Below are 25103 nucleotides of genomic sequence, written 5' to 3'. Positions count from 1 at the left end.
CGACGCGAAGTCAGCTCCGTAGAACAGCCAGGATATGATCTATGACCTTTTTGTTTGTTTCGAAGATACATTGTTTCCTTCCAAGAATTTCGCGACAAATTCCACCATGAAGTGGCGTTGCTATACGCCTGGAAAACTTGTAAATTGTTCCCCACAAAGTGGGAAAAAATAAACCTGGAAAAGACGCATGGCTGCTATCGCAACAACGAAAAAAATTAAAATGATGCCCGACATCACAACTCCTTGTCATCGTACTTTGATTAGCTTTTACTTTTTTTCTCCTCTGCAAAGAATGTTTTGGAATAATTGTTCAATAGCATGCGCAGCCGTCGGCACATTCTTCTCGAATTCGCTCGCGCATTATTGTCTTCGTTGCTCTCTGTGCAGGTGGAGTTCGCTGTAACGGCTTCTTTACTTACGACAGCAATGAAGAACGCTAACCTTTCGCCAGAAAAATGGGACAATCCAATTTTTGTTGTAAGTTGTATTTCGCTATTTCGCATTGTCCCAGAGGCCATACAGTGTCACGGGTGTTGCAAGACAATGTGTCTTGTGTTTACCCTAAGTAGGCCTATACACGGCTTCTCAGCAACACCGTACAGCGTGACGAAAGGTATAGAGCAGGTATCAGCTGATCAGTAGACAAGTTTCCATAGTTAACGACATTTAAGACAATCGTAGATCAACTGGTGCCTCTGCTGCAGCTATTTGCAAGCTCGCGGGAATCGGCTGAAGCTCACTTGAGCTGCCTTCGGCGGCATTCCTTCAAGAAACAACTTCAATTCGAAGTGTAATGCATTTATGCAATGATGTAGGTTTATAAGTGGACAGTATCTCTTCGTGTCACCACAAAGATATATTCCGCCATCTGTGATAACTTAATGCCTAAACAGGGTCTTTATGCTATACTGGAGAATGACCCTCGCTGAAAAGAAATATTTCTTGACCTCGTGCCACAAAAATGTCATTTCGTTCTCATTACAAATGTGCCCATATATCGAGGAGCAGGAGGAATAATCTCTAAATAGAATGTGATGATAGTTTCGCCTAGCAGAGAGTAAGAATAGAAAGCGGGGAAAAGTTTGAGCGATATGCTAATACATTTTTGAGAATAATTTAAATCATAGCGTACAAAGCGAAAACGGGACAAATGCTGACAGGACGCTGGAAAATTAATATAACGCTTGTCCTCCGTCCTCTTGTCCTTAGCCTCGCTTACGTTTTATGAAATGTGATTCCTTTTTGAAAAAAAAAACGAAGAGTAAGAAGGTCACGAAATAATTGAAATACGGGTAACCTGGGCATGCCTGCAAAAGTGGGTTCGGAATGATCATAAAATGTGCCACAGTAGGACCACGGCCGCTCGGTTGAAAGGTTCGTGGTAGAACGATGCAAAAAATATCTTAAACGTAAAACAGAACTAAAGTAACGAACTCATGTGAGCCCCACCGAAGATGCACAGTGGGTATATTGTTGGGATGCTGAGCGCAGAGTCGTCGTTGACACGGCAGTATGATTTGGTAGGGGTGTTCAACGTCCCCAATCTGCACCTGTTCCCTACGAGGGACGCCCAGGTAAAGGGCTCGGGATAAGTTTAAACGTTAAAAAAATTAAAATGTTAAAGGTAATTTAAAGCACATTGTCATTTTCTACACTTCGAATTAGCTGAAATGCATGATCCCTAGGTGGTCGAAATTATTCCGGAGACCTCCACTGTGTACGGCAGCTCTGTCTATATTTCTTCTCCTAGTCCCTCCTTTATCCCTTCCCTTAAGGCGCTGTTCAGCAGGTGTCCACCGAGATATGTGAGACATTTACTGCGCCATTTTCATTCCCCAAAAACCAATTTTCATTTTTCCGGTCGGGAGTAGATCTCGTGACCTTGGGTGAGCAGCCAGGCGCGTGACCTTGCTCCCTGGGTCAGTGGACGCCTCAATCGCGCTTTGAGGTTCTCCGTTCTGCCTGGTATGCTTCATTTCCGCTGCCCCAGCTCAGGTGCTTCAGTATCGATGGCAGACGCGGCTAGCAAAAATCTTTTCCTTCTTCTGTTATTATTATTTTACTAAAACCACTTACTAATACTACTACGTGGCGGTGCTGAGAGAGAGATGTGGGCTGCATTCATTAGCGCTGACAACGCTGTGGCACACACGCGGCACTGCAGCAATAGGCCGCAGCGTTCACTGGGTGGACAACCTCTCGCGATCAACCATTAATTGCCACAAGCCAGGGTGGCGGGGTGGGCCTTTCATTGGAGGGAATTTCACACTCGTCTGAGAAGTGCTACTTACCAAACAAACACTTGACTCAATCTGCTCGATTCTCGAAGTTGCCGTAGGAGCATTCAACTTGGCAGCAAAGCCCCATACTGAGCTGAGAATATCGTTTCTGCATTTTCTTTTTCAGTAGTCTAGCATTACGCGGCAAGAAAACGCAAAAAAGAAAATCTGATGTCCTGCCGTTCCGGTGACGCAATTTTATGGCACTAATTTCACAAGTAAATTCATGTGCGGTCGTGCTCGCACTGTTCTGTAATGGAGACTACAGTGTTCTCTGCTAACTCATTTAGCCGCTCTTGCTGTCTTGTTTACAGCAAAATTTTAACCGTGATATGAGCAGGATGAACTAAACAATAAACGTGAAGTCAGTGATAACATACAGGCAAAACAAAGGCGGTTCATCAGAGCCACGGATAGGGTAACAGGGGGCCGGCAGAAAACTAGATCGAATGATAAAATCCGGCGCTTATACTGGGATACGGTGACGTCACGTGGCTGGCGCGAAACAGAGAGCGGGGTACACGATACGGGCTTGCCGAAGCATGCAGGCCGCGCCGAAAATTCCAAACCCACAACCTGAGCAGTAGACGGCCGTGCCGTCCAGCTCAAGCCTAGAAGACCAGGAAGCTGCATGGCTCAGTGGGCGCAGCAAACAGCTAAGGCCGTAGGAATAAAGCTTAGCAGCACCACCACATCTTGTGCATGTAGCTCCTGACTTGCACATCACTCTATAATAAATAAAAAAGCAAAGAAGAAATCAGAGCGTAGGTTCCCGGACAATATGACATGTTTGTGTTCGTAGCAACTTCCCGTCCGTGCAGCCGATCATGACCGGTGAGAAGGGACCTGACACGGGCAGCATACCGCACGGGCTGCGTCTTTCTCTACGTAATCATTAGCGCATGCCAGCTAGTGTCGGTTTTGTGCATTGTCAGTTGTTTAATCGCCATTAATTATTTTTTCATTATCTGCTCCTTTATTTCCTCCCTTTCCTTAATCCCTTCCTCTCTGGTGCGGTCAAAATGCCCACCCATGCAGTGTAAGACTGCTACCGCGCATTACCTTTCAACTGCAAACAACCCCTACATAGACTCGCACAGAGCATTCGAGAGGCGTCTCGATGTGTTTGACGGCGTCTCGCGAGCGCGTCCCACCTGATGGCAGTGCGGGATACGCCGAAGCGCGAGGCACGGCACGTGGTGGTCGTCGATCTGCGCATGCGCGCTGTGCGATCAGGCTCGAACGCGACGCCCAGGTTTGTACCTACCAGTTATACATCCTGTGTAGCTTGTTTACAGTCCTGAGCAAAATGAGAGGGTACAAATTTTGCACAAAATTGCGGATTTTGTCGTTAGTTCTCCACTAAGTTTGGGAAAGGGTTTTGGATATCATACGCCAAGAGGAACACTACTTAGAAAACAGAACAAGCTGGCTTGTCGCGCATAATCACGGCGTAATCAAGAAATGAATGCTCAAAATAACTTCCCTCTCAAATTGCTCGTGACTGTACTTACATCCGCGGATGTAGAATCATTATGCCGCCACGCCGCAGAGGCCACCTGAGTGCTCTCCAAATATGCTCTTGGTGGAGACCCAGACAGTGGCTTCCACACAGCAGAGTAATGAACCGTACCCTCTGCACCTACATGTAGATAGCAAGTCTGCAGTCGCCAACATGCACAGCTTGCGTGAGCGTGTTCTGCAGCGACGACCGAATTCTACGCAACCTTCCGCGTGTAGCGATCTCTAACCATTTCCTTTTGCATTTCTATTAAGCTTTAAGATTTGGACAGTCCCTCAAGGTTGCCTCATGTGTTCCATTGCAATTCGCGCACTTTAGCGCATGCACTGTACACGTAAGTCCAGCGTGTATACCTACGCAACTCAGACATGTCCTGCTGACGCCCAATTAACTGACACTTGCGACATTGCAAAAGCCATAGGCTCATATGGGGTCAAGGTGGCTCACAAGTTCTACTTTTACATGCGGCAGCAATCTTCTCTTCAAACACGATCCCTAACGCACCTATAGTCCAAAGCGGTGAATGTCAGTTATGTGGACATTAAATTACAACTTCGGTAAGTTACCGTCGATGATGTCCAGGTCGAACTCGTAAACAACAGCTGTTGTACTTACGTCGTCGAAAAATGGGCCTTCCATACTGCCGAAGCTCGATACGGCCTTCAGAGTGCCCAAGGTTGCCCGATTCGACATATCAACAGAGCAAATGTTTAGGAGAGGCTGTAAGAGTTTGCCGGTTGAATGAATTCGTCTTCTGCGACCGCGACAGGCATATCGGGTATCGTGTATAAAAATGCTTGCCCACAGAAACTGGTATTTTCCCGGGATGCTCGGCAACTCCAGGACCGCACGCCGTTAAATTAGTTTTGGTTCTGAGACAAGGAAATGACGCAGTAACTGTCTTACATATATCGGTCGCAACCCGGACCGCGCCGTAAGGGAAGGTTTGTAAACGAGGGACTGAAAGAATAGAGGAAGAACGAGGTGCCGTAGCGCAGGGCTCCGGAATAATTTCGACCACCTGGTGATCTTTAACGTGTACTAACATCGAACAGCACATGGGCGCCTCTTGCATTTCGCTTCCATCAAAACGCAGGCGCCACGGTTGGGTTCGAAACCGGTTACTCCGACTCAACACCCGAGCGCACTAACCACTGAGCCACCGGGTCTAAAACTCATTTTTTGGGGCGTCGGTTCAAGAACTCGCTGTTTCCACCATCGTACTACATATATTTTGAGTCGGATAAAGTATAGATGTCCCCGGGAGCTCTGAGGTGAGACATTCGTTTTCTGCTCGCCGGTCCGAAGCTCGGAAACTATTATCCACTGGAGACAGACGAGACTAAGAGACATCCGTCATTGTTTATGACGGTGATACCGTCACATAGACGTTATCAGAAGCAATCAGGCATGAAAATATGAGGAACACGTGAAGGTTTACCGGCACGCCCAGCCTAGAGCCGCTGAAGAAGGAATCGTAAAAATCGAACGTAGAACCGTATAGTGTCTCGCCGTTTGGGTGCATAATGCCCAACTGCCTCCTTTTGTTGTCAAAGACGTTTCATTCGCGCTGCGGTGGTTATAACCCATTAAGTTTTTGAAATAACACGCAGGGAGGCGAAAATGATCCCCATGCTTTCAGTCCGCTTGTGCAGAAAATAAGCGGACCGAAAAACGTCGCCCAAGCTCCCGCACACACGTGCTTGGCGAAACCTGCGCGTCCAAATCAAGATCTAGATACCATTCCATCTAGACGGGCGAGAGGCAGACAACGAAAACATAACAAAAAAGTATGGCCGCTGGAAACGCCACGTCGGCCGTCTGCCCATGGAAGCGGCGGCGCGGTGAAGTGCTCTGTCATCCAGCGTCAGCACCCAAGGGCAATTTTCTAGGTCTCTTCGATTAGGCTGCACTTACTGCAATAGTTCAAGGAGTGCAGCACTCCCGTCTTCGTTACGCAGCTGTTGCCAGCCTAGTGCAGCACGACTTGCGCTCTCGGAATTGGAGGTGCAGTTGTAGTGCAGCGATATGGTGGCCGCCACGTGTATAGGTCGGATAAGATTTGATTGCAGTTTAAAATGAAATGATGACTATTTATTCTTGAAAGGATGAGGTGGGTAACTTTATGGCGTCAGAATATTTAACCTAAGCGGTCAAGTCGAGCTCCATGAGTAGCATTTCAGCCCATATTGTAAATCCCCTGTGCATATACATGCAACGACTTTTTTTTTTCAGTAAAACGACCATTTACTGAGGCTGGCTCGTAGCAAAGCTTAGTGCGATTTGCTGCTTGAAGGTTCTTTACGGGTTTCGAGATTTTGGTGGCCACTGGTCTCGACAGCACGCAGTTGGTTTTGATTTGATGGCGGCACTATGGCTACCAGACGACTAGGCCTGCACTCGACTATTCGTTTTGGAAGCAGCCAATGGCAACCTGCACTTGAACTGATGCTGCACGCTCGCGGCACCGCCACGGAACTTGACGGAACCAGCGCAGACAAATCGAAGAGACCTTCTATCGCTGATAAGTGCGATACCGCAAAAATCTGTAAAAAAAAAAAAAAAAACCCTCTCCGCGACAATAACGCGCATGCGCAAGCGCCCGAAAGTGACGACGTATAGTGACGATTCCAGTCAGACGCCAGTCAGCCTTCAGCGAGAGTGGCCACGCTATTCGTGCGCTCCGCAAACCGCACGGCTCGCAAGACAGTCATTCTCGTCTGAGCCTCCGTGAAGCGAACGCGCGCGTGCGTCTGCTCTCCGGCGCTAGCTCCCGCCACAGTGCAGCCGGGAGCGCCGCTGTCTGGGGCGCCGGCGGCTCGCGATTTTTCGCCTGCCGGGTTTGGACCTCACTGGCAACGCCTGCCTGGATCATTTCCCGCCTTCCAGTGGACTTCCCTGCAAATCAAACTTGTTCCTACCATGTCCCTGCCAGTTATTCGCCTCCTATCGAAGCTTCTGCAGCCGCGGCCGTCTGCAAAAGGACTCATTACGGCCGCCATAGACAGTTTCGACTGCGGACAGTCTGCTCTTTGATTGCGTTGTGCTGCAGCAATATCTGAGACTACGCTTGCCTCCTCAGGCTGTTCTATCGTGGTGGGCTGTTGGGGGCGGCCAGCTGCGTTTCCTTAAACAGTGGAGCTTCGTGACTGAGGGGACCGACGAACTCCCCCGTGCTTGTGCTCCGTGGTCCCTGCCGCATATGGCTAGCCGTGGTATTTGTGCTGTTCGCTGCGTCCGTCACATTGGATAGACGTTGGACTACCTTTCCCAGCTTCGTCGCCCCTCTTCACGCGCCTCAGTTTGGCTGTCCTATCCCGGCACCACTCCGCCGCAACAGCCAAGTCGCCATTTCGGTCACATCCCGCTGCTCTTGGTTGGTAGAGTTGGTCGACAAGCCGCGAGAACTGACTTTCGCCATACTACTGGCAGTGCTTATGGACATGACTTCGTGCCCTTTGCCAGTGGTTTGTCTTCACCGGACCACCTAGATGCCTACAAGCCCCTGCATTCACGACTGACAGACGACTGTCAAGGAACACCCCTCCGAGCCAGGCCGCCGGCATCGAAGGTGAGTGCGAGGCAAAGCCTCGCGGCGAGGGCGACATGTGTCCGTGGAGCCTGCTCTGTGCTGTTAGAGAAAATTTAAGCTTCACTTGCGCTGTTCCCGCAAGCATTGGCTAATGACAAGCAACAGCATTTGAGAGGTTTCGTGTTCCGTCGCCATCGGGTTTTTTTGTGCGTGACGCAAGCGCGGTGAGCTAGGACTCGCGGTGCGTATAGCTTTAGGCTTAGCTCACAATATGCAGGTCAGCTGTAGGGGGTTTAGATATGCAAGCCCACTGCCGTTTGCGTCACTGAACAAAAACCCGTTCCGAACGGCGTTGCGACCCAGCCACTATGCGCCCTTGAGCGGCATGTGGTTTGTGGCCGCGTACGGCGCTCGGAAATTCTCGCCAGCTTCGTCCAGCAACTCCGAAGAACGGACGCTGCCTGCGGTCTGCGGCACATCGTGTTTCCGCTGCAGCCAAGGTAGTTCGCTTTCCATATACTTGTTTCAGCACCACGGCTTGAGGCATCAGTCGCGCTCACTTTGCTGCCAACGGTGAGTATTCTTGCTATGCGCTATGCTTGCGTGTCTGTCACCTTCTTTTTTTTCTTTGCAGATGTGCCCACCTAGGGTCTCCCCTGCACACAGAAAGCACGGAGCCGACTCAGCAAGTGCAAGCTCGGATCTCTGGTCTTGTTTCGGCATCCATGCACCGCGGAAGATATTCCCTCCTTGCCTTGCACATGCTGCTGCCTCCTGTCAAGAACGCTGTGGCGAAAATAACCAAGCGCCGACCAAAAGGTGTTGTCAAGATGGAAGGACGTTTCGACTTCCACACGGAAGTCTTGTTCACTGAAGGAAAAATTTCGCACACAAAGCTTAAGTACGTTGTGCTAATCGTCGCAGGCATCTAGCGTACGAGGGCGGTAGATTGCCGATGTTACGGTTGAGCGTCTGATCTGTTGTCTGGATAAACAAAGACTCCAGATATTGGCGTGACATCCAGTTTTTCTCACGGCCGATAATTGCCGCTTCTTCCCAAGCGATATCATGCTCCGTGTTTTTAACGTGTTAAGCCAGTGCGTTGGAACAAGCCTTCTTTTTCTTGACTGTCGACGGCTTCGACTGCGCTACACTGCATCGCATCGTAAGGTTTTCTGCGTTTTCGATAAGCAGGACCACGACTTATTGAAACGAGAAGACTAACATGGCTGCAGATGAAGCCGGCACCCCCTGAGGCTGTATCGGCACCAAGTGCCGCTCTAAGGGGCCGGAGGATGCAGCATATTCAAAGTTAACGTGGTATACGCCACATTTGCTCTCGACAGTACAGCCGGTGTGCAGGGTGACTCTCGGACGCCTCCGAATGTTCACGACATCCGCGGTTGCCTTTGGTGAAGCTTCTTTTTTTCTTTGCAGATGTGCCCACCTAGGGTCTCCCCTGCACACGGAAAGCACGGAGCCGACTCAGCAAGTGCAAGCTCGGATCTCTGGTCTTGGCTCGGCATCCATGCACCGCGGAAGATATTCCCTCCTTGCCTTGCACATGCTGCTGCCTCCTGCCAAGAACGCTGTACTGTCGAAGGCTTCGACTGCGCTACACTGCATCGCATCGTAAGGTTTTCTGCGTTTTCGATAAGCAGGACCACGACTTATTGAAACGAGAAGACTAACATGGCTGCAGATGAAGCCGGCACCCCTTAAGGCTGTATCGGCACCAAGTGCCGCTCTAAGGGGCCGGAGGATGCAGCATATTCAAAGTTAACGTGGTATACGCCACGTTTGCTCTCGACAGTACAGCCGGTGTGCAGGGTGACTCTCGGACGCCTCCGAATGTTCACGACATCCGCGGTTGGCTTCGAGAAGCTTCTTTTTATTTTTGCAGATATGCACACGGAAAGCAGGCAGACGACTCGGCAAGTGCAAGCTCGGATCTCTGTTTTGGTTCGGCATCCATGCACCGCGCAAGATATTACCTCCTTGCCTCGCATATGCTGCTGCCTGCCGCTGAAAACGCTGTGCTTCCGGTAACTCCAACTGTAAGTTTTCTGTGTTTTCTATAAAGAGAACTGTGACTTAAGAAACCAGAAAAACCCGCCGGGGTGGCTTAGTTGTTTTGGCGTTTAGCTACTGACTCCAAGGTCGCGGGATCGATCCCGTTCACGGCGCCCTTGTTTAGATAGAGTAGAAATACAAAAATACCCATGTTCTGTGCAGTGTCATCGCAAGTGGTATCGCAACCCCAGCCCTCCACTACGGCGTCCAAAGTGACATGGCTCCAGATGAAAGCGCCGGCCTCGCCGTTTCCCCCTGAGCTGTCTTGACACCAGCAATGTGGTGGTGAGTCGAAGCTCGCATGGCGTGCGTCACGTTCACTCCCAACAGTAAAGGAAGTGTAGTGTGCCCGTCGGACACCTCTATAGCACGCGCACGACATCCATCCTTTCCACTTGTCTTTGCAGATATGCCGGCTTTGGTTCTCGGAGCTCGTTCATTAAGTACGAGCTCAGATCTCCGGTCCTATCCGGCATCCGTGCACCATGCCAGATATTCCCTACTTGCCTCGCGTGTGATGCAGCCTCGCTCCACAGGAGCTTTATCTAGCAATACAAATCTGTCTTATGAGTCTACAACAGTTGAGAGACCACATAACACTTGTACTGTTCGCACTTCATTCAAATATAAATTAGTTGTTTCGCACTGTTATGTCTCTTGTTTAGTCATTTTGCTACCAGTTACCTATGTGTACACTAATTTCGCCCAATCCTGCTGCAGCTAGTGCATTTATTTGTGGGCACGCACTCTAGAATTCTACACCTAAACAAATTCTTACCCGTCTTACATATATCGCACCTGCACTGCAGGCAATTATATTCGCTTGATTCAGACACCAAGCATTATTTTTGTGTGCGTGATATTTTTGACATCCACAAATACTTTCCTCCCAGCAAACATGTCGTTAGTACCTTTACGGTTTAAAGGCGGTTCCCTTTTTATTTCTTAGATTTTGCCTTTCATCGTAATTTGTGCACGTATGGTCATTTACCTCGAAGTTTCTCGTTAGTTTAAAAACTGCTCCTCGATTTTATCCAAATGGCTGTCAGTCATTTATTGCAAATTCTTCAATTCAAAAACAAACAAGCCTTCGCATTGGTGGAGTCATTCCTGATCACCTATATTTGCTAAATAGTTACCTTTGCATACTTTCAAGGGGGCCTCTTGACCAGGCAAGGTGGACGCCAGTTCGGCTCTTTTGAGGCATGCAAGGTTATTCCTTTTTTAAAATACTACAGTCTCTATTTGAACACTTCGAATCGTCTTTCCCTGCCTTCCATTATTCCTTACGCGTCTCACCAGTACATTAAAAAATTTAGCCTTTCAATTTTTCTATTGAAGTGTATAGAGATGGTCATTGTGCTTTTTTGTGTCTTGAGGTAGTGCACAAGATCGGATGAAATAGGAAAGATTAGGAAATGAAACCAACGATACTTGTGTCATGAGCTTGGAAGAGAAAGGCGACGCAGCGATAGTAAAAGCAAAAACCAGACATTTGCGACTCACCTCTTCATGGCTGCAGTATAATATTTCTCAGTCAACCTGCAGTCTTTTTTGACGCCACCTGGTCTCGTTTCCACACTCTGCCGATATTTTTCATGCAGTCTCTCCTAGATCCCTTAAACATTCATTTCCCAGATGTCCGCCAGATGTATTATATCGCTCCTTCTGTCCACATTGCATTTGATGACATTTTTCCATTAAATGAAAAGATGCAGCCCTTTCCTCTCGTTCACGGTTTGTTGCAGAACCACCTCAGGCTCTTTCCTTCTCATATTCTCCGATGCCTCTCAGGATCGCGAAAAGGCAGGTGCGGGCATTTTTTCAGATTCACTGGGTCGGTCCTTTTCTCTCCATCTTCCTGGCTTCACTCCAATTTATCTGGTCGAATTATTAGCAGTAATCTTAGCCTTACGTAAGATAGAATATACCGTTTCCCAAGTCATGGTTATGACGAACTCTGTTCATTTGCTCTTCATTATCCTCACCCACTGAGTCTCGGGCACTAATCCACTTTAGGCTCCTGATCCATCTCCATCTAAATTCGGTTAGGTTGATTTAAGTACCGGAGCACATGGGCTTTCACTTAAATGAGGTTGCAGATTCATTTGCAAGTACTTCTCTCTGCGGCCCAATTTTTGCTGTCCTGCCAACCTGTGCATATGCAGCTGCGATGAGGTTTTGCACCTGCACAATATTTCAGGAATTTGCTGTCTCTGCTATTACATCATCTCCCGAATATCAGCATCTTCTGCATCCTTGGAGTAGCAAATACTGGCACTCGCGCAGACCGGAGGTCTCTTTCACGCGTTTGCCTTGCCTGGTTCCTCTGCTAACTCCCTACCTTAACATATACCTCCTCTGGCAGTTTCCCCTCTCTGCCCTCTTTGTGCCTTACCTGAGACAATAGATCACTTCCTGCTGTTCTGCCGCCACTTCTCTTCTTTGAGGAGGCGCCTATTACAAATTCAGTTTCACCAGTTGGGCCTGCCTGTGTCCTCTGCGGTTGTTCTTTCCATTGGCGCTTCTTTGCTTGGATGAAGCAACATGAGTGCACGCTCTACTGTGCAAAATTTCCTTCTAGAAACGTAGTGACTCTCATTCTGATTTTTTTTTCCTTCCCGCTCTCAGTGAGTGCAAATGAAACATTTCATGTGTTAATTCATATTTGCACATAAAGCCATTGTGCAGGCTTCGATCTCCCAGTTAACAGGACCCCTGACGTTTCGTCGTCAAATCTGTCAGCCTTACCCAATTACTACTCCCTCCCCCCTTCTCCCTCCACCTCTACACGCTCCTGTTTCCATCAATTCACCGCCTGTGTCTTGGCCACTCCCCCGTAGTGGGTATGTGCCATCTATCTTTGAGGCCAACCAACCAACCAACCAACCCGACGTTGCACGACGACTTGGCATATGTGCACAACGTTCCAATCGTCGGCAGTGCAACGCGGCAAGCGAGCTTCGTTGTCTCCTTCTCGAGACCCATCGCCTGGACGTGGACACCAACGGTTTCCACGCCGCTGCTTCCCGTCAACACGAGGCCCCCCGGTCAGCGCGTCTGGTGCGTCAATGCGGTGGCCTGCTGCTCCCGGACAGTCGTCGCTGCCTCAAGGGCTCCAGTGTGCCAGCTCCGAGCTTCTGCCGGCGTGGCGTATGGCGCTGCCTCCGCCAGCTGTTCTCGGCCATCAACGACGCCAGGCTGAGCGTCGAGGACTTGAGTGTCTGCCTGAAAGTGAGCAAACAGATTTCGGACTCTGGTTTTCTGTGTTAGGCCACACTGATTAGCTATTGATAGGACTCATCCTCTCTTCTGTTTTCTTTTATTGTATCGTGAATTCTTCTTTGTACAACATGTTGGCAGCCAACTTTCTTACACTTTTACGCCTTTCATATTTTGGGTAGTTTCCAGTATTTGGTTCAATTTTGTTAGTCTTGCTTGTTTTATTGTTTTTGTTCTGTTTGTTCTCGCAGACTGCTGCCGTGCCTTCGTCTCCTTGAAGCTGTCTCCCCCTTGGAGCTGGCTTGCCAGGATCGAGGACTCAACTTTCCCTTTCTTGAGTGAGTTTTTTCACACCTTCTCTTACTTTTGTTCTGCTCTTCTAAAAACTACTTTTGACCTATCACTTCATTTCATTATCCGATATTTATTTTATTGCGGAGCAAGCCCGCTGCAGCTGACATTGACTTACTTCCGTGTCTTATAGTTCACATTTTGCAAGCGATAGGGTGCAGGTGCCATTCTTTGAGCTCGTGTCATCATCGTCAACGCACGCCCCTACAGCGCTATAATATAAGCCTTCACAGCCACCACACTAAACCGAATGGTCAAGCTGAGGTGCAACATGCACCTATGCACCATGAAACATCCACCTTAGGCCTGACGCCAATCACTACCCCCCCCCCTCCACACTCGCACGCACACGCACGCGCGCGCACACACATTCTGTTATACCCCTACCCTTAGCATAACGGTAAACTTCCAGTCACTTGCCGAGCGCGCACGCTATCTATAGATGAAATTCGCTTTGCCACAGGGTGAAGCGTTCGGGTACTTCTTTTTCAATGTTTAGCGGCCGATTAAATTTTCTGGGCCTAGCGACGTTGGTTGGGTGCTGTCAGAGTGGGCGCGCGAATTTCATGTTTGTGTCATTTTGTTTACATCGCCCTTTGTGTCTGCAGGTGCGCTGGCTTTACCACACTACATCCATTTGTACGTGTTATTTCGTGCACGGCGGCATGGCAGCAGCCCCATAAGCAGCGTACACCACGACCCCGGGTGCGCAGCAGCCCGAAGCCATGGAGCTTTCAAACACCAACAATACTGGAGCCACGAAGGGACCGCAAGAATAGACAACGGTTTACCCAATTATCGAGGCTCCGTGACAAGTGTTGGAAGTGGGGCTCGAAGTCCAGTAGGACTGGGAAGCCACCGGTCAGGCAAACACTTCTTACGAGGCAAACAAATCTCCAGCGAGAACGAGCCAACAGTGGCAGCAGACGTTGCACAACGACTTGGCATATGTGCACAACCTTCCAATCGTCGGCAGTGCAACACGGCAAGAGAGCTTCGTTGTCTCCTTCCCGAGACCCATCGCCTGGACGTGGACACCAATGGTTTCCACGCTGCTTCTTCCCATCAACATGAGGCGTCCCGGTCAGCGCGTCTGGTGCGTCGACCCGGTGCCTTGCTGCTCCCGGACCGTCGTCGCCGCTGCGAGGACTCCAGTGTGCCATCTCCGAGCTTCTGCCGACTTGGAGTGTGGAGCTGCCGCCACCAGCTGTTCTCGGCCATCAACGACGCCAGGCTGCGCGTCGTCTGCCTAAAAGTGAGCAAACAGCTTTTGAACTCTCGGTTTTCTTTGTTAGGCCACACTGATTAGCTATTCAATCAATCAAATCAAATATTTATTTACATAATCCAGATGTTAGGGGCGCAGACAAAAAGCTCTCACTGGAGCTTGATTGCACGCCTGCGCCCCCGTACAAGGTTTCAAGTTTTGTTTTATTACATATATTGGCAGCAACTAACAAAACAATTGCGTTTGAGGAAAAATAAGCGAGACACAACTGACTCGGAAAAAATAAAAAGAGATAAAAACAGACAAAAACAGGAAAAGAAATAAGATGCAAAAATACTGGTGTGTAAGACTAACACAAAGCATTTAGCAATTTAATGGTAAGAGGTAGCTGAGCATTTGACGTCCATAGTTAGTTCGTATTCGGGGAATGAACCATTTATTGCGGTTTCTTATGGCATAAGTGTATTCTCTAGGTGTTAGTTTAGACAAAGTTTCAAGAAAATTACGATAGGTATTACTTCTCCTATATCGTTTTATCAAGTTGACATTATATAGCTCGTGTATTGGAGTTATGTGGAAGGCATTAAAAAGGGATTTTGTCTTAATGTCGCGGGGGATGCTTGCAATGCTTCTTGTGGCTCGTTTTTGGATTACATGCAACCTGTTTAAGTTTGAGAGTGTGGTAGTTCCCCATACCGTGAAACAGTAGTTTAAAACGGAAGCAAACATGGAATTATAAAAAATTAGTTTCACTTTTTGTGGCAGAAAATAGCGTAGTTTACTTAACACACCAGTTATTTTTGACAGCTTGTCCGCTGTTTTATCGACATGTGTTGACCACGATAAATGCTTCTCAAAATATACTCCAAGGCTTTTTACGACGGAGACAACTTCTAAAGGCACAGACCCAATCCGAAGTGAAATGTCGCTATCGCACACTATTTTATTTCTTGGCCTAAAAAGCACGACTTTTGTTTTTTTTTATGTTTATGGATAGTGAGTTGACGATCGACCAATGATTTAAAAGATGTAAACATGTGTTTGCTTGTTCAGTCAGATTTTGTATATTGCTAGAGTTGAAAAATAAACAGGTATCATCAGCATATATTATAAACGTTGGGCGTGGGTCAATGAGAACGATGTCATTAATGTAGATGATAAAAAGTAGAGGCCCCAATATGCTTCCTTGCGGGACGCCTGCTAAAACTGATTTCGGGTCGGATAATTTATTGTTAATTACTACTTGTTGTACTCGCGCAGATAAAAAAGAGTTCAATACGTTATGAAAAACGCCACGGAAGCCATAGAACTCAAGTTTAGCAAGCATTGTCTGATGATTGATGGAATCAAATGCCTTTGAGTAATCTACAAATACACCCAGAGTTAATTGGTGCTGTTCGAAAGATTGCAGGATTATTTCCTTTTGAGTTAAATGCGCTGTATCTGTGGAGTGGCCACTTCTAAACCCATGTTGATGAGGTGTCAATAAGTTATGTTTGATACAAAAGCTAATTATCCTTTTGTACAGCAGTTTCTCTAGGCATTTTGAAAAAATGGAGAGGATTGATATGGGACGATAGTTCGACAAGTTATTTTTCTCGCCACCTTTAAAAACTACTGTCACCCTAGCAACTTGCATGGCTTGTGGGAAAAGTCCCTGCAGAAAGCATAGATTAAATATATGCTCGAAAACAGGACTAATTAGATCAATGGTATGTTTAATAGGTTGAATTTTTAGATCATTTACGTCCCTTGTACTACTCGTTCGGAGAGCAAGAAATCAGCTTTCAATTTCACTGTGATCCGTTGGTAATAAAAATGCACTACTGGGATTTCTAGATTTGAGATAGCTCAGGGAGTCAGGGTTATGTACACTGTTAACTAAAGACACGAAATAATTATTAAAAGTATCTGCTAGTTCTTTTCCCGAAAGTTTCTGATTTCGGACTAAGATTTCTAGCTCGACGGGTTCCTGTTCTGTACGGTTTAGAACTTTATTTATTTCTTTCCACATGAGGTCGCTTCGATTTTGTACATTACCAGAAAATAATTTTTCGATGTATTCCTTCTTGGTTTCTCGAAGAAATGAAATTACATTGTTGCGATATGATTTAAATCTGGCTAAGTCGTCGGAAGACCTATTTGGAAGAAACCGTTTAAAGAGATTATTTTTCTTTTGAATCATATTTAAGCAACGACGATTTATCCCAGGCTTGCACGCTTTACTAGGCCTCTTGGTTGTTTTACAAGGGAAACATTTATTGTACAAAAATTTTAGTGTTTATAATTGCGTCATATGCTTTGCTAGGGTCAGTTATTTTGTAGACGTGATTCCAGTCGACTTTTCGTATTTCATTACTGAAATTTTCGATAGTTTGATTTGTTATGCACTGGTATGTCATATAGAAAGGCTTACTCTTTTGAAATGCCGTTGGCAACTCGACAAAAAGAAAAATTGGCAGGTGATCACTAACTTGCGCTAGTACCACTCCAGACTTGATAAATTCCTTTGACACATTGCTACAGAAAACATCAATGGATGTCTGTGTTAACGGTCGCGTTTTTTCATTTATGAAGTTGATAAGGGCGTAACATTCAAACAACCTGTTTGCTTCTTGTGAGTCAGGAGATGAGCACGAAAAGTCAATATTAAGGTCACCACTTAGTATTAGCTTTAAGTCATTTTCGGTTACCCAAGATAACATTAGATCTGAAAAGGAAAAAAGGACTGAGATGTTCCAAGCTGGGGGACGGTATACAGCAGAAAATACATTACTGCCAGATTTCAAAGAAATTATCTCATAATTTTCGTTCGTTTTTGAGAATTCTGGAATAAGGCAGCATTGGAAACATTTCTTAGCAGCTATCAACACGCCTCCGCCCTTTTTATTCAGGCGAGATTGGAGATAAATATCGTACTGCGGCAGTTTCAGTGGCACCGTATCTTTTTTATACCACGTTTCGGTTATCATAATAACATCAAAATCAAAGGTAAAAGCATCCAAAAGGGCAACAACTTCATCTTCTTTGTTACAGAGTGACTGTGCGTTCAGATGAAAAAAAAGTAGAGGCTTTTTTGTTTTTTGCGTACAAATATGAAGCATCATCATGTGTAAAGAAGCCGGATACCACATTAGTAACAAAAAGAATGCATGGGAGGGGACGCCTAGTTCATCTTGTCTAAGTCTTTTAGGCAAGCGATCCTGACCACATCCGAACTTTCGTTTCTTCTAGCTAGAATGTGGCCATGACGTGTCCAGACGAATTTCCAGCTTTTCTCCTTTTTACACGAAATTGCCATTCCTAGCAGCTTTTTCAGGGCAGAACACAAGTGCTCATTTATGTAAATAGAAGTTCGTCCGGGGTGGCCAAGGTCGCTTGTAGTCATATTGGTTTTTTTCGCCTTTGTTAGAACGGTGTCCCGCTTCAAGCGGTTGCGAAACTGCACAATGATGTTCGGGATTGTGGTATTCTTGGTAGGAACACGGTGGCAAGCATCAATGTCATCGAGCGCTATGGAGTCATTGATCACTTCACCAACCCTCTGTAATGTGTCTTGAAGGTTCTCCTGCTCAGTTTCGGGAACACCCTTAATTTCAATGTTTTTATTTCTGGAAAACTGCTCTAGAACAGTGCATCGCTGTTCAAAGTTTTCTACAAGCTTCTTGAGTCCATCACGCTCGGATGACAGTGTAGCGTTTTCAGCTCTGAGTACCTTGTTTTCTTCCTTAAGCGCTGTAAACTCAGCAGCTATGATAGGAGTCATCCTCTCTTCTGTTTGCCATGAATGTTTCGTCAATTCTTCCTTGTATAAAATGTTTGCAATCTCCTTTATGACACTTTTACGCCTTTCATATTGTGGGTAGCTTCCGTTTTGTTGTTCAGTTTTGTCAATCTTGCCTGTTTTATTGTTTTTGTTCTGTTTGTTTTTGCAGACTGCTGCCGTGCCTTCGTCTCCTCGAGGCTGTCTGCCCCATGGAGCTGGCTCGTCAGGATCGAGGCCTCAACTTTCACGTTCATGAGTGAGTTCTTGCACACCTTCCCTTACTTTCGTTTTTGCTCTCTTAAAAATTACTTTTGACCTATCGCTTCATTTCATTATCTGATAATTATTTCATTGCGGAGCAATCCTGCTGCAGCGGACATTGATTTAATTCCGTGCCTTATAATTTACATTCTACAAGCGACAGGTGCAGGTGCCATTCTATGAGGTCGTGTCATCATCGTCAGCGCACCCCTATAGCCCTGTAATATGAGCCTTTACAGCCACCACACTAAACCGAAAAGCCAAGCTGAGGTCCAACATACACTTATGCCCAAACCCACCCTAGGCTAGACGCCTATCACCCCCCCCCCCCCCACACACACACACACACACTCGCAAGCACGCGCACGCGCATGTATGTGTCACAAACACACACATTCTGCTATACACCTATCCGTATCATAACAGTAAATATCCAATCACTTGCCGAGCGCGCACGCCAGCTACAAATGAAATTCGCTTTTCCACAGGGTTAAGCGTTAAGGTACTTCTTTTTCAATGTTTTGCGGCCGAATAAATTTTCAGGCCCTAGCACCGTTGGTTGGATGCTGTCAGAGTGGGCTCGCGAGTTTCCTGTTTTTGCCATTTTGTTTACATCGCCCTTTGTGTCTGCAGGTGCACTGACTTTACCACACTACACCTATTTGGACGTGTCATTTCGTGCGCGTACGTGGCATGGGAGCAGCACCATCGGCAGCGCGCACCACGACCACGGGTATGGAGCAGCCCCTTCAGGTGCCTCTGCAGGGACACCGCGGTCAGGCGTCTGCCTGGAGGTACGACACATCCCACAGTACCCGATGTGCAAAAGTCCTGGATCACGAGGTCGGCGATCCCAGTTGCGAATAGGACGGTAAAGCTCACTCCATGGGCGAAATAGAGTGCAGCAGACGCCTCAAGAGGACGGGCCAGCAAGATCAACAAGGGAAGAAAAGACACCAAACCAACAATGAAAGACAAGACGGCTATTACCAAGGGAGGCCGCGGTGGTTCAACAGCGTGGAAGCCGGAACAAGAGAAGGGAATGGATCTCCGGGACTGCCGCCTTTCAAGGAAGCCGACTTTCCGGGTCTACCGGGAGCGAGCTACGCCGGCAACGCCTGGAACCGGGGAAACGCTCCTGAGGCTTCCGCCACCAAATAAAAGAAAAAGAAGTCCAAGAAGGTGAGTCGGTCTAGGAGCGAGTCTCCCTTCTATCACACTGCTCTAGACTATTTGATATTGGCCAAATTTGAAGCCCTAGAAAATGTGAACAGGCAACCCAGAGAGAACAAATGACTCAAGAGGAGTCGCTCGTTTACAGAAACGAAACAGAGAAGCAAACTGTAGCTTCGATACAAACACAGGAGAATCACACGGGTTAGAATGGCCGACGTGGAGGCCAAGCACACAGATCAAAGTAGCCGTATAACCGCAGGTTACGGAAGCTAGGAGTACACAGCAGCCGCCACAAAAAAAACACACACACATACACACAGGAGCAGCAGAACATAGTGATCGCGGGTCTGCAACATCATGAACAGGCTGAACACAAGAACTGTTAAGAAGTCAAAACAAGAGAAGACCGGAAGAAGCTACCCTAAACGAGAGTGCGAAGATCTTCACGGCGCAGAACTAGGCACAGGAAAATAGAGCAATCTCAACACGGATAAAACAGGAGAAAAACCTACAATATGGCAATTTAATTGCAGGGAATTTAGGATAAATCCTGATTTCAGTGTACATATAAAGCAGCATAAGCACCCATCCACGATAACAGCACTGCAAGAAACTAACACTGCGCCGAAGACGGCGAAGGATTTTAAAAAGTGGCCTTCCTACATCAGGAAGGGGTCCCTATGCAGACGATTAATCGCCGGAAGAAGACATAGAATACGTTTTAAAGAAGGTCATACGTAAGAAACTCGGGTAGAAGAGCGTGTTCGTACTTAACGTATATTCACCACCTTGGAAGAAGAGTTCAGTGACATCATTAGAGTGGTTGTCAGCCTGGCAGAAGACAACTACCTCGTGACCGCATGATATTTCAATGTTCTGCACAAGGAGTGAGATCACAAGCTCGGTACGAAGAAAGGAAAAACGATGAAAAGCAGCAGACACGTACGGGCTGGAAATCGCCACCGACATCAGATACTCAATTAAAGAAGGAAACAGCACGTCAAGACACACTAGCTGCGATTTGATCTTCATAGAAAATATCGCAGATTACGAATGGTCTAACACCGGAGAAAATTTCTGAAGCGACCACTGCTACGTGATTCAAAAGCAAATAACACCCGCAAGCTTTTAGCAGAATCTAGAGAAAGGCGACAATCACAGATTTGGGAAAATTAGGCGAAAAATCGGAGGAACCGTGATAGCGGACCTCTAAAACTAGGGCGAGCGCCTAAGACCACAGGGACAACACAAAGAAGCTAGAGGTTAACGACAAGTTTCCACTAGTGGATAACCGATTGCTACATCTATGGGAAGCTCCCAGAAGGCTGACCAAAAGATGGGAGACGCAAAAACACAACAGAAAGCTGTGACTTAAGGTAGCTCAAACTAACAAGGAGATAGACCACACCGCAACCTTACTTAGGAACAATTGGAACCAAATCTGCCATGGACTTCACAGCAACTTGGGAAATGCCAAAGCTTGGGCATTGCTCAAGCACCTCATAAGCTCGACAAATGCGGAGAGATCACAGCAAGACGTCAGAGCGTATCACGCACAACTTTAAGTAACGATTGTCCAGATTACAGCCTTTCGTCTGATTACGTGGGGAACGCGCAGGTGACGTCCTACTCCATGGTATACGATCAGAGTAAAGGTACTCGAAGCTGGATGAACCGATAAAAGGAGACATACATGGCTGCCAGGTCATTCAGGAGGAGCACGGTGCCGAGCAAAGATGAAGTGACGAATGCCATGATCAGAAACCTCAGTGACGACCAGACAGAGCGTGACTAGGCTGATAAATCAGCACTCGGAAAGGGGCATGATCCCAGCGGAGTGGAAGTACGCCGAGATTATCCCGATAGCTGAAGCAGAGAAGTCGCCGAGCTCAGAAAATCCCAGGCCCATCTCGCTAGCCTCGTGTCTGGGAAAACTACGAGAAAGTGGTCAAGGCTCGACTGAGCAACAACACGGTGGACAACGGTCTATATTCGGACACTATACGTGCTGGTTCAGAGTGGGGCTCTCCGCGCAAGACATGGGGTTCCAATTTAGAGAAACTGTACTAAGGAAAATCTCGGGAACTCGAGAAGGCGTAATCTTGGCCGTAGACTTCAAAAGGGCATTTGAAAACATCGGCCACAATGCTATTCTCGGCAACGAACCCCGGGGGCATGTTCTCGGGCACATAAAGGTCTTCCTATACAACAGAACATCCACGATCGGAATCAACAACCTAAGGTTGGAAAAGACTGCACCAAACAAAAGGAAACCGCAAGAATCCATCACTTCACCTTCCCTCTTCAACACAGCATTGATTAGGGCAGCTAGGAAACTGAAAAAGATCGGATATATAAAACACTCACTTTAAGCGGCCAATATATGTTTGGACAAAAAAAAAGGATCGACCGGAAACAAGCAAGAAAGACTGCAGAGAGTAGCGGATGAGATCTGTGAATCCGCTTTCTGTAACGGGATTCAGGGCTCACCAGAGAAGCCGGAATTTCTTAGAATTCTCAAAAACAAACAGGACAGGGGAACGATAGAATTGGAAATCGACGGAAAACCCTGGAGGAGGACATAACTCCGCATCTTGGGAATCTGGCTGCAGGATAAAGGCAAGCGGGAACATACACGATCAAACTCTTGGAACACTCGACGAAACAGATATGCAAGAACCGCAGCAAGGTTACGAAAAAAAGAAAAGGTGTGAAGGAACGGGAGTCGTTGTGGATCACTTCGGCTATGATCATACCGTGAATGACGTACGCGCTCCCGTACTGCATGCCACACGGTCCCAACAAAGGGGCAAACAATATGAAAACATGCATCACAGCGGCGCTTAAGCAAGCCTTCGGCGTGATTAACTGGGCCTCGATCGAGAAGCGGGGGCACATGGAGGCATGCGGCACCTATGATGATCCCAGCGAGACCTTGCACGCTCAGATTTCAGTTGAAAACACTGAATAGAACGCCCGCTCGTAGAGCAACACTGGTAAAGCTGCGGTATCCGGCGGAAGACGGGGGCGAAGACAAGGTTGACATTGACGGCAAAACAAGGAGCACTTTCGTGGTAAAACCGGTGCCCAGGAACATGGACCCCAAGAACCATGAGAAAAGACGAGTGGCGAGATCGTCGGAGTTGGACAGGTTCCTCGAAGAAAAGCTGGTTCTATATGTGGACGCGTCCATATACAGAAAGGGCGAATACGTGAGGGCGGTAGCAGTAGTGAACGTCACAAGACAATCACAGGTGCGGCAGTACGCACAAAGACAACGGAAGAGGTCGTCATAGCCCTGGCCCTGGGGGAGGCCAACCGTCGGGGGCTGTGCTACTGGATGTCGATGGGTTCTCAGGCTGCGACGAGGGCCTACAGAGACAGAAGGATCGGCCGCAAAGTTGCAAGGATCCTCTCCAAACAGAAACACGCATAGAACTAACAACACAAACATTCAACACAAAATCATTTAGGTCCTCGACACTGTGGGGTTGAGGAAAATGTCACGGTAGACACCCTTTGTTCAAGGGTTTACGAACCGAAGGGCGAGTTTGCCGGGCGAACCATTCAGCATGACACAGCCTTACGGAGAGGCAATGAAGACATTGTTGAGAGCGCGTAAAAAGAGCACGCCTCCGGCGGAAAACCTCAATATAGAGCAGGCCACTTCCCTAAATTACGAGCAGTGTCATGTACCATAAAATGTGGCTGATTAGATACATGAAAGAGTGGGCTCGATGTCCACGTTACCTAGGGCTGCGAAAAGAGCCCTTTATTACCCAATATTAATAGCCCGTCTAGAGCAGTGGGAGGCACTCCTGACCGACTCCGACCCAGGCAGACAGCTCATGCTGGTGAAGGGGGCAAGGGCGGCGGCGGAGGCCAGCGAGATCCTGGACTACATGGAACCTCCCTCCCCCCCAGTCTCCCTCAAGCTCTTTGCCCCTAATTCTTTTTTACTGAAGTGTCTTTATTACTACTACTACATCCCTTCGCTATAGCGTTCAGCATGTTCATATAAATGTGCTCCACCGTCTTCATCTTCTCACGATACCTGATTCTCGAATAAAAAATCTCACGTGCCGTCTAGCACGGTCTTTCTCCCAATAAAGCATTTGCTCCACAGCCTCGTATGAGCTTCTTCTCACCATTGTGTGCTCTCCGCCGCCAGCCGGCTTGAGCGCATTGTGGTTGACGCGACAGCCGCGTTTCCCACTTCTTCCTGGCGCTGCATCCACAAAGGTAAGATGCTCTCATCTTCGTAGCAAATCCATTTCGCAATTCCGACATCAAGAAGATATATGGCGAAGACTATGCTTCAAAAGGGCCGTTGATTCAGCGGGTTTTGATGTGGTAGCGTTTTGCCCTGAAGAGAAATAATTGATCATTCTTCCGGAAACGAAACTACTGGAAGTGGACGTGGAAGAGTGCGCTCACCTTGGTATCCTGCAGGATGTGGAGGTCCTCAAAGGTGCGTATGTAGCGACTACAGAATGGTAGTCTCGAATTAGCTTAGACCTATTGAGGGAACGGAAGAAATTGTTTAAGCGCAGACGCATTAATGAGTTAGCGGTAAGAGGGAAAGTAGAGGAATTCAGGACATTTCTGCAGGGCAGATATTCGGCTCTAACTCAGGAAAGGCGATCTTAATATTCAAACAATGAACGATAATCTCGCAGCTATCATTACGGAGTGCGCAGTAGATGCAAGCGGTATAGGATGGTTCGACAGGATACCGGCAAGCTATCTCAGGAGACGAAAAAGCGCAAACGCATAAACCTTACGGACGGAATAGAACTGGCAGAGCTGTCAAAGTTCATAAATAAGCGCAAGGTAGCCGACATAAGGAAATGTAGTATAGAGTTCAACACAATTCAAGTGTGCAACTTAAATTGAGGACAAGCAGTGTGCTGCGGAAAGGAAAATGATGGGTGAAACGTCAAGGGACAGGAAGAGGGCAGAGTGGGTTAGGGATCAAACAAAGGTTAATGACATCCTAGTCGAAATCGAGAGGAAAAAAAATGGGCTTGGGCAGGGCAGGTAATGCGAAGGCTAAATAACCGGGCCAAAGCATGAGGGCGTCTAGCCCAAGAGACAAAATACAACTGGCAGAGCTATCTAATTTACTAAATAAGCACAAGGGTAGCCGACATAAGGAAGCTTAATATGGAGAGAATCGAGCGTGCTCTAAAGAACGGAGGTAGACTAAGCGATGCGAAGAGGAATACGATTGCACCTCAAATACGATTGCACATACCAACGGTGGGGGATTGGCCAGGGTTTGGTGCAGATCCAAACAGGAAAAAACTCATCCAGGTTTCTCTCAGGCAGCTCATAAATATAGAGGAATCTGGGAGAAAAAGAAAATCACAAATTTTGAGAGATTTTGGGGAAATCAGAATGAAAATCGAGGAAACAAAGCGGTGTGGGTTGAATAACTAAATTTTAAAGAATTAATCAGAAGGAAAATAATTTTGAGAGGAAAGTAAAGGCATCGAGAAGTTAACACAAAAATCTCCCGGTTCAATAATATACTTGTGAAGAAGCTAACACACCTGCCTAGTGGCATGTCATTGACGGTTGCACCGAAGGTGAGGAGGACGGGAAGAATAAACAACAGTCCTAATTGAGGTGGAGGATTTTGCAAAAACTGAATCATCTGTCGTGCAAACCGCCGGCAGTAGAGGATGAAA

At 47.3% G+C, this 25103-nt stretch overlaps 1 long non-coding RNA gene across 1 annotated transcript; it reads left to right on the top strand.

Annotated features, from left to right (window-relative positions):
* Nucleotides 1–8576: 8576 nt before the first annotated feature.
* On the top strand, nucleotides 8577–12634 carry LOC144120919 (uncharacterized). Its single transcript, XR_013312501.1, has 4 exons — nucleotides 8577–8965; nucleotides 9237–9390; nucleotides 9569–9691; nucleotides 12350–12634. It is a non-coding gene; the product is annotated as an uncharacterized LOC144120919 (long non-coding RNA).
* The last annotated feature ends 12469 nt before the right edge of the window (nucleotides 12635–25103 follow it).

This window comes from Amblyomma americanum, chromosome 2 (genome assembly GCF_052857255.1).
Source record: "Amblyomma americanum isolate KBUSLIRL-KWMA chromosome 2, ASM5285725v1, whole genome shotgun sequence".
Taxonomy (NCBI): Eukaryota; Metazoa; Arthropoda; class Arachnida; order Ixodida; family Ixodidae; genus Amblyomma; species Amblyomma americanum.
The sequence above is the reverse complement of the archived record's forward strand: the minus strand, read 5'-3'. Positions and strand labels throughout refer to the sequence as shown.